Source organism: Hylobates moloch, unplaced genomic scaffold (assembly GCF_009828535.3).
Source record: "Hylobates moloch isolate HMO894 unplaced genomic scaffold, HMol_V3 SCAFFOLD_2, whole genome shotgun sequence".
NCBI classification, from domain to species: domain Eukaryota; kingdom Metazoa; phylum Chordata; class Mammalia; order Primates; family Hylobatidae; genus Hylobates; species Hylobates moloch.
Genome location: NW_026652277.1, coordinates 144,912,844 through 144,922,373, shown reverse-complemented (window position 1 = coordinate 144,922,373; position 9,530 = coordinate 144,912,844). Strand labels below are relative to the sequence as shown.

The 9,530-nt window shown below is 37.8% G+C and overlaps 1 long non-coding RNA gene across 1 annotated transcript in view; it reads left to right on the top strand.

The window, feature by feature from the left end:
* Positions 1-2: 2 nt before the first annotated feature.
* LOC131382877 (uncharacterized) overlaps positions 3-9,530 on the top strand; it is a 202,721-nt gene continuing 193,193 nt past the window's right edge. Inside the window, exons 1-2 of the long non-coding RNA XR_009212495.1 lie at positions 3-320; positions 652-695. This is a non-coding gene — a long non-coding RNA (uncharacterized LOC131382877). The remainder of the gene's footprint in view (positions 321-651; positions 696-9,530) is intronic.

Genomic DNA, 9,530 nt, shown 5'->3' with positions numbered 1-9,530 from the left:
ACCCGCACCCGCACCAGCGAGCTCGCTCCGGCGCTTCATTGTTTTGCCCGTCTCGCGCCGCTGCCTGCCGGTACTCTCTTGCCTGTGGGGACTGGCGACTTCGCTGCTTGGATTCTTCTGGCTTCTTTAGAGTGTGCTTGCTTTGTATTAGGGCCCAGAGGCTCTGAAAGAATGCAGTTCCCCCAGAAAGAGATTTGGGGTGGAGGAAGTAAAACGTGTGTCGGACCGGCAGGTGGTGCTGCTCAAAAATCCAGCTTTGCTATCCCGAGGAAGCCCTGGGGCGCCTAGCTGAGTTTCGGCTTGAAGATCCCTTAGCGAAAGTACTGCTTGTTCCCTTTCAAGAAAAAAAATGGGGATGGGGGAGGACGGAGGGGAGAGAGTACTGTAAGACTTTCCAATTTATTCACCTTTTAATGGTTGAGCAATTTAATCGGGGAAAAAATGGGTATTACTTTTCTTTTGAACCCCCCTTTTTTTAAAAAACAATAGTGCCTGAGAAACTGAAGAAAAATTAATCTGCATGATAATCTAAAATTAAAGAGGTTATTTTGATCGCAAGCCTGTGGTTTTAAACATCAGAACTCTAGCAGTAATTCATTTTAGCATGTACATTTCCTTTTTAAGAACTGATCAAATTTTCCTAATTTGTAGGAAAATGAAGAGGATGGAAGAGCAGACCTTTTATCTTTAGAAGAGTATGTATTACAACATTCTGTGACAGTGTCTTCTCATTTGCATTAGTGTTGCATTTTGGGATTTCATTAACTGTTTGATTCAGGATTGGAAGTTTTCAGTGTCCTTATAGGTATAGAAATGTATATGTTTTCTGTTATTCCTCTGAAATCAGTTTATTTCAGGGTTCTCATTCACATATATCAATATGTAACCCAATCTCTTGAAGGGTGCGTCTAGTTCAGTGATGCTTGCGCGTGTGTGCAATACTGTTCTATACATGTAGAAATATTGAAGTGTATGTCCTTTAACTTAAAGCTTAGTTTTCTATCTTTATCTTATTAGCCACTCAGTTTTGTCCCTCTATCCTACACAGCCCATGAACAAAGAATAGCTAAAATTTGATATGTACTCGAAGATTCCAGCTTGAAGAGGTAATGCTAATATTAACTAACAGTGTACCAGGTGTTGCTCTAAGTGCTTTATTCATATATACTCACTTAATTCTCATAATAAACTATGAAGTGGGCACTATTATTATTCCCATTTTACAGAGAGAGACACACACACAGCTGAGATTTGAATCCAGGCAGAGACTGTAAGATGTCAGCTAGTTCAGCCCCTTCTCACTCATACCCAAGGTCTTTGTATTTCAGTAAATGGCTGCATCTTTCCTTGTTCAAACCCATCTTTAACTCCTCTCTTTTATGTCTTATATGCATTTGGCATATAATCTGTTGGCTCTTCCTTCAAAGTATATCCAACTACTTACCACCTCCACTACAATCTACATCATCTCGTTTGGATTATAGTGTTACTGTGAACCAAGAACTAGTCTTTTGACTCTATCCTTAATACAGAATCTTAAATAAATCTACTTAAAAAGAAGTGAGATTGTACCACTCCCAACACAAGGAAAAACCAAAGTCCTAACGATGGCTTTAAAATCCTCCCCTCATTACCTCTTTGACCCCACAGACTGTTTACCCAGCTTTGTATTCCCAGAAAGCTCTCCACAAGCTGCCAACCTCATAGTCTTTGCAGTTGTGGTTTCCTCTGCTTAGAACACTCTTCCCCGTCATGCTCCCTCCATATGTGCTCAGATGTCCAACTCTTCAGTCAGTCCCTCTACTTGTCAGCATATTTTAAATCATGATGTTTCCCATTCCCAATATTTCATATTTCCTCCTTTACTTTTTAATACTTACCACAATGTAATGGATAATTTCTTTTACTTACTAATCTTCATCATATTTCACATCACATTAGGACGCAAGACTCAGGAGGCCAGGAATGTGTGTTCTATTTTGTATCTCAACTGCCAGGAATAGTGCCTGACACATTTAAAGAGGTTCTCTGTAAATATGTGTTACATGAATGAGTGAATGAATGAATGAATGAATACACACGTGGCTGGGCACAGTGGCTCACGCCTGTAATCCCAGCACTTTAGGAGGCCGAGGTGGGTGGATCATGAGGTCAGGAGATCAAGACCATCGTGGCTAACACAGTGGTGAAACCCTGTCTCTACTAAAAACACAAAAAAATTAGCTGGGCATGGTGGCACGCACCTGTAATCTCAGCTACTCGGGAGGCTGAGGCAGGAGAATCGCTTGAACCTGGGAGGCGGAAGTTGCCCGAGATCATGTCACTGCACTCCAGCCTGCACTGCAACAGAGCGAGACTCCATCTCAAAAAAACCTAAAAAACCACATTTGTGTATGTGAGTGTGTATATATATCCCCATTTATATATATATATATATGAATATATATATCCCCATTTATATATATATATATGAATAAAAGTGAACTTCTCATTTTTCAGTAGTTGCATATGAAGAGCAGAATTGAATGCATGGAATGCTATACACCCTACCTCCATCAGCCACTTGAAAGAAAGATAGTGAGAAATTTATATCTTTGAATAATACAGGACAGCACCTCTCAACATTGTCAGAGTGCTGGTTTCCAGTAATTAAGAGTAACTGGTTTCCAGTAATTTTAAGTACCAAAACTTCAAAGTATTTGCTTAAATAAATCAGAGCCTAACCGTTTCAATGTATTTCTGTAATAATGTTACTGTCACTGGGATTCCATTTTGCTTCATTGAATCAAAGGTAAAGAAGTTGCAGCTGACTGCTAGGAATTACCCAGTTGCCTGTTTGCTTATAGCTTATTGTCTATTTCCCACAACTTACAAAATACTTTCCTGAATACCACACATCTCCAGGCGCCTACTCTTCTCCATTTATCCTTCCAACACTCAAAAATTGTTCAATGTTATTTGTTTTACTTAAGGATCAAAGCATTTTTTTTGTTTACTTAATATCTGAAGACATCCATGAAAATGCATGAGAAAATGATGTGTTACAATAGAATGTATGTTGAAACCACTGATGTGGCTAGTTTAGGGCGGCGGTGTTCCAAGTGTTATCTAGTGACCCATAGGGGTCCTGTGACTCTTGCAGAGTGTCTGAGGGAAAATTGTTCTTATAATAATACTAAGACTCTAGTTGCTTTGTTTACTTGCAGTCTCTCAAATGTACAGTGGAGTTTTCCAGAAGCTACATGATATGTGATGTAGCAATAGATTGATTATAGAAGCAGATATGCGAATTTGACTATATCTATTAAACCACTCATTAAAACGATGTAAAAAAAAAAAAAAGTAAAACTGCACTCTTCTCTCATTCAGTTAGCTTTGTTTTGGAAAATGTAGTGTTTTTTTTTAATAAATTATGTTAATACTTAATGGGTCTTATTTTTAAATGAATTAGTATATATTGTAAACTATTCTCAGTTTCAACTTTTAATTTGGTAAATATTGATTAGCTCATAAAAGTTTTTTGGGGTCTTCTATAACTTAGCACTGTCAAAGGGTCCCGAGACCAAATAAGAATGCTTGTGTGGGGCTATTTTGCTTATCAACTCTAAGTTAAATTTCTTCCCCTTTCACATGCCGGCAACCATCTGATAGCTGTGGACACAACTTTCTTGTATGCCTGGAAGCAGAACAAACCAGATTGAGGAATGTACCAGTCATTATAGCTAGCAGATGAATGGAAATCAAACCAAGAGGAAGCTTTGGAAAGCAAACTTTGTTTATTTTAATTAAAAACTTTGTTCCCAGAGCTGATACATAGGTTGGTTTCTGTCCTATCATTTGATATTCTACTTAGAGTAACCAAACAGTATATTATTTTCTAGTAGAACTCCTTTGTAAATAATAGTATACTAGCCAGTTTAGCTTGTGTTTTTCTTTTACCTAATGTGATTATCAATGCTTTCTCTTCTAATGGTTCTTAATGTTCCTATGTCGACCACAGACATTACAACTGAATTAGGATAATGTATGGCTAGAAAATAGCCCCAAGAGTCACTGAGTTAAACTTTATAGTTTGACTATAAAGTCAACCATGCATTTATTTCCTAACCTGGTTGTATGTATATAATACGTATTTATTAATTTTTAGATGTCTTATATTGACAGTAGTAGCTTTGATATCTCCAAAGTCCATGCTTGTTTCATTAAATGACATAACCTTTAATTGACCATAGTATTGAAAGATAAGAATAAATGCTATATTTTAACAGTGGAGGTTTTTTAAGCTAGCTTATTATTTTAACAAAATAGTCCCTTAAACAATGTACTCCATCACATAAAAGAAATTGCTTATGGTCATCAAGGCAGCAACTATGTTTTGCGATGTCACATTTTCCTCAAAACGGTTAGGATTTGGGAAATCAAAATTAAATGGTTTTATAAGCATCCATATTTAGGATTTATTTATAAAGCCTTATGCATACTATATCAGTTTAATATAATTATAACCTAAAAGTTTGAAGTATTTTCACAGAAGTTTGTCAAGCAAGATTCTCTTTGGAAAACAAAAACCACCTTAGTATTTCAGACAGACGCTAATGTAGTGAAATGGTGGTGAAAGTGTTAGAAAACTGGAGGAACCAAAAAAGAAAGATGAAGATATCTTGAAATCAGTAACTGCAGAAAGTCACTAGCTCATCTAAGTTTGGAGGAGCAAAGGGTGTTCTGGGAGCTCCTGGAGGCTGCTAGAGCACTTTTTATGAACTGCTATAATAGGAAGTCAGGGTCCCATATGCACACTGAGCCTGCAGAAGTCCAGGAACTCACAGCCATAAGCAGTCACCTACCACTCCAACGTCAGAACCGGAAACAAATAGGAAAGAAGTCACCTTCTCCTTTCCACCTACTTTTTCCATGTGATTGCCTTCCATTGACAAAACTAAACAAGAAACCATCTGTCAAAGGATTCTCAAAAACAACTTTTTCCAGCTCCGTTAGATACAAAGCAGAACTCATTGAAAAATGATTTATTAATTGCTCAAGGTGATGGATATTCTGAAATATGGAAAGAACTAGAATAGTTGATTGCCTATTATTTTCTAAGCTCTTAACAAACCATTTTTTTCACCATAATGATCCAGGTCCAGGAATATCTTTTCATCATTATACTATGAGACAACTACAACTCATTGAGGTTACCGATGTTCACAGGTAGCCCAGAGTAGAATCACGGTGAAGACAGAGAGACTGGCTGAGGGGAATATGGACATGCATCAGTAAAGGTTCAGTAAAGACATGATGAGTCCTAGGATCAGGAGTGCCATAAACTAATTCAGGCATGCTACTTACTGTATCCAAATGTCAATTTTTTTATATGTAGCCATAAAATGGGTAAATTATCACCTCTATTCAGAGATTTGATAATGAAATTTAAGATAAAGTACTTGGCCAAGGTTGAAAAACCTTAGCTATTATGATTACATTATTTGACCTGTTTCAAATTCTGAGCTAGTTCTGCCAGAGCCTCTCATTCAGTCTACTAGAAAGCGTAAGAATAAATACCTATAATTTCATAAATTCTACTGTCTTTTGGTAAAAACTAATAAATTATTTTCTTTTTCTGTTTTATATAGTCAATATATATTTTATTTTTTTTTATACTTTAAGTTCTAGGGTGCATGTGCACAACATGCAGGTTTGTTACATAGGTATACATGTGCCATGTTGGTTTGCTGCACCCATTAACTCGTCATTTACATTAGGTATTTCTCCTAATGCTATCCCTCCGACAACCACCACCCTACAACAGGGCCCAGTGTGTGATGTTCCCTGCCCTGTGTCCAAGTGTTCTCATTGTTCATTTCCCACCTATGAGTGAGAACATGCGGTGTTTGGTTTTCTGTCCTTGTGCTAGTTTGCCCAGAATGATGGTTTCCAGCTTCATCCATGGCCCTGCAAAGGACATGAACTCATCATTTTTTATGGCTGCATAGTATTCCATGGTGTATATGTGCCACATTTTCTTAATCCAGACTATCATTGATGGACATTTGGGTTGGTTCCAAGTCTTAGCTATTGTGAACAGTGCTGCAGTGAACATAACGTGTGCATGTCTTTATAGTAGCATGATTTATCATCCTTTGGGTATACACCCAGTCATGGGATCGCTGGGTCAAATGGTATTTCTAGTTCTAGATCCTTGAGGAATCACCACACTCTCTTCCACAATGGTTGAACTAGTTTACACCCCACTGACAGTGTAAAAGCTTCCTATTTCTCCACGTCCTCTCCAGCATCTATTATTTCCTAAATTTTTAATGATCACCATTCTAACTGGTGTGAGATGGTATCTCATTGTGGTTTTGATTTGCATTTCTCTGATGACAAGCAATGATGAGCATTTTTTCATGTGTCTGTTGGCTGAATAAATCCCTTCTTTTGAGAAGTGTCTATTCATGTCCTTTGCCCACTTTTTGATGGGGTTGTTTGTTTGTTTCTTGTAAATTTGTTTAAGTGCCTTATAGATTCTGGGTATTAGCCCTTTGTCAGATGGGTGGATTGCAAAAATTTTCTCCCATTCTGTAGGTTGCCTGTTCACTCTGATGGTAGTTTCTTTTGCTGCGCAGAAGCTCTTTAATTAGATCCCATTTGTCTATTTTGGCTTTTGTTGCCATTGCTTTTGGTGTTTTAGTCATGAAGTCCTTGTCCATGCCTGTGTCCTGAATGGTATTGCCTAGGTTTTCTTCTAAGGTTTTTGTGGTTTTAGGCCTAACAGTTAAGTCTTTAATCCATCTTGAATTAATTTTTTGTGTAAGGTGTAAGGAAGGGATCCAGTTTCAGCTTTCTATATATGTCTAGCCAGTTTTCCCAGCACCATTTATTAAATAGGGAATCTTTTCCCCATTTCTTGTTTTTGTCAGGTTTGTCAAAGATTAGATGGTTGTAGATGTGTGGTGTTATTTCTGAGGCCTCTGTTCTGTTCCAGTGGTCTATATCTCTGTAGACTGTATATACTGTAGCCTTGTACTATAATTTGAAGTCAGGTACGTGATGCCTCCAGCTTTGTTCTTTTTGCTTAGGAGTGTCTTGGCAATGCGGGCTCTTTTTTGGTTCCATGTGAGTTTCAAAGTAGTTTTTTCCAATTCTGTGAAGAAAGTCATTGGTAGCTTCATGAAGATGGCATTGAATCTATAAATTATCTTGGGCAGTATGGCCATTTCCATGATATTGATTCTTCCTATCCATGAGCATGGAATGTTCTTCCATTTTTTTGTGTCCTCTTTTATTTCATTGAGCAGTGATCTGTAGTTCTCCTTGAAGAGGTCCTTCATTTCCCTTGTAAGTTGGATTCCTAGGTATTTTACTCTCTTTGTAGCAATTGTGAATGGAAATTCACTCATGATTTGGCTTTCTGTCTGTTATTGGTGTATAGGAATGCTTGTGATTTTTGCACATTGATTTTGTATCCTGAGACTTTGCTGAAGTTGTTTATCAGCTTAAGGAGATTCTGGTCTGAGACGATGGGGTATTCTAAATATACAATCATGCCATCTGCAAACAGGGACAATTTGACTTCCTCTTTTCCTAACTGAATACCCTTTATTTCTTTCTCCTGCCTGATTGCCCTTGCCAGAACTTCCAACACTATGTTGAATAGCAGTGGTGAGAGAGGGCATCCCTGTCTTGTGCCAGTTTTCAAAGGGAATGCTTCCAGTTTTTGCCCATTCAGTATGATATTGGCTGTGGGTTTGTCATAAATAGCTCTTATTATTTTGAGATATGTTCCATCAATACCTAGTTCATTGAGAGTTTTTAGCATGAAGGGCTGTTGAATTTTGTCAAAGGCCTTTTCTGCATCTATTGAGATAATCATCTGGTTTTTGTCATTGGTTCTGTTTATGTGATGGCATTACATTTATTGATTTGGGTATGTTGAACCAGGCTTGTATCCCAGGGATGAAGCCCACTTGATCATGGTGGATAAGCTTTTTGGTGTGCTGCTGGATTCGGTTTGCCAGTATTTTATTGGGTATTTCGCATCGATGTTCATCAGGGATATTGGTCTAAAGTGCTCTTTTGTTGTGTTTCTGCCAGGCTTTGGTATCAGGATGATGCTGGCCTCATAAAATGAGTTAGGGAGGAGTCCCTCTTTTTCTATTGATTGGAATAGTTTCAGAAGGAATGGTACCAGCTCCTTTTTATAGTTCTGGTAGAATTCGGCTGTGAATCTGTCTGGTCTTGATCTTTTTTTGGTTGGTAGGCTATTAATTATTGCCTCAGTTTCAGAGCCTGTTATTGGTCTATTCAGAGATTCAACATCTTCCTGGTTTAGTCTTGGGAGGGTGTATGTGTCCAGGAATTTATCCATTTCTTCTAGATTTTCTAGTTTTTTTGTGTAGAGGTGTTTATAGTATTCTCTGATGGTAGTTTGTATTTTTGTGGGATCATTGGTGATATCTCCTTTATCATTTTTTATTGTGTCTATTTGATTCTTCTCTCTTTTCTTTATTAGTCTTGCTAGCGGTCTATCCATTTTGTTGATCTTTCCAAAAAACCAGCTCCTGGATTCATTGATTTTTTGAAGAGTTTTTTTGTGTCTCTATCTCCTTCAGTACTGCTCTGATCTTAGTTATTTCTTACCTTCTGCTAGCTTTTGAATTTGTTTGCTCTTGCTTCTCTAGTTCTTTTAATTGTGATGTTAGGGTATAGATTTTAGATCTTTCCTGCTTTCTCTTGTGGGCATTTAGTGCTATAAATTTCCCTCTACACACTGCTTTAAATATGTCCCAGAGATTCTGGTATGTTGTGTCTTTGTTCTCATTGGTCTCAAAGAACATCTTTACTTCTGCCTTCATTTCATTATGTACCCAGTAGTCATTCAGGAGCAGATTGTTCAGTTTCCGTATAGTTGTGCAGTTTTGAGTGAGGTTCTTAATCCTGAGTTCTAATTTGATTTCACTGTGGTCTGAGAGACAGTTTGTTGTGATTTCTGTTCATTTACATTTGCTGAAGAGAGCTTTACTTCCAACTATGTGGTGAATTTTGGAATAAGTGCAATGTGGTGCTGAGAAGAAGGTGTATTCTATTGATTTGGGGTGGAGAGTTCTGTAGATGTCTATTAGGTCCACTTGGTGCAGAGCTGAGTTCAAGTCCTGGGTCTTGTTGATCTGTCTAATATTGACAGTGGGGTGTTAAAGTCTCCCATTATTATTGTTTGGGAGTCTAAGTCCTTTTGTCGGTCTCTAAGGACTTGCTTTATGAATCCGGGTGCTCCTGTATTGGATGCATATATATTTAAGATAGTTAGCTCTTCTTCTTGAATTGATCCCTTTACCATTATGTAATGGCCTTCTGTGTCTGTTTTGATCTTTGTTGGTTTAGAGTCTGTTTTATCAGAGAGTAGGATTGCAACCCCTGCTTTTTTTTTGCTTCCCATTTGCTTGGTAGATCTTCCTCCATCCCTTTATTTTGAGCCTATGTGTGTCTTTGCATGTGAGATGGGTCTCCTGAATACAGCACACCAATGGGTCTTG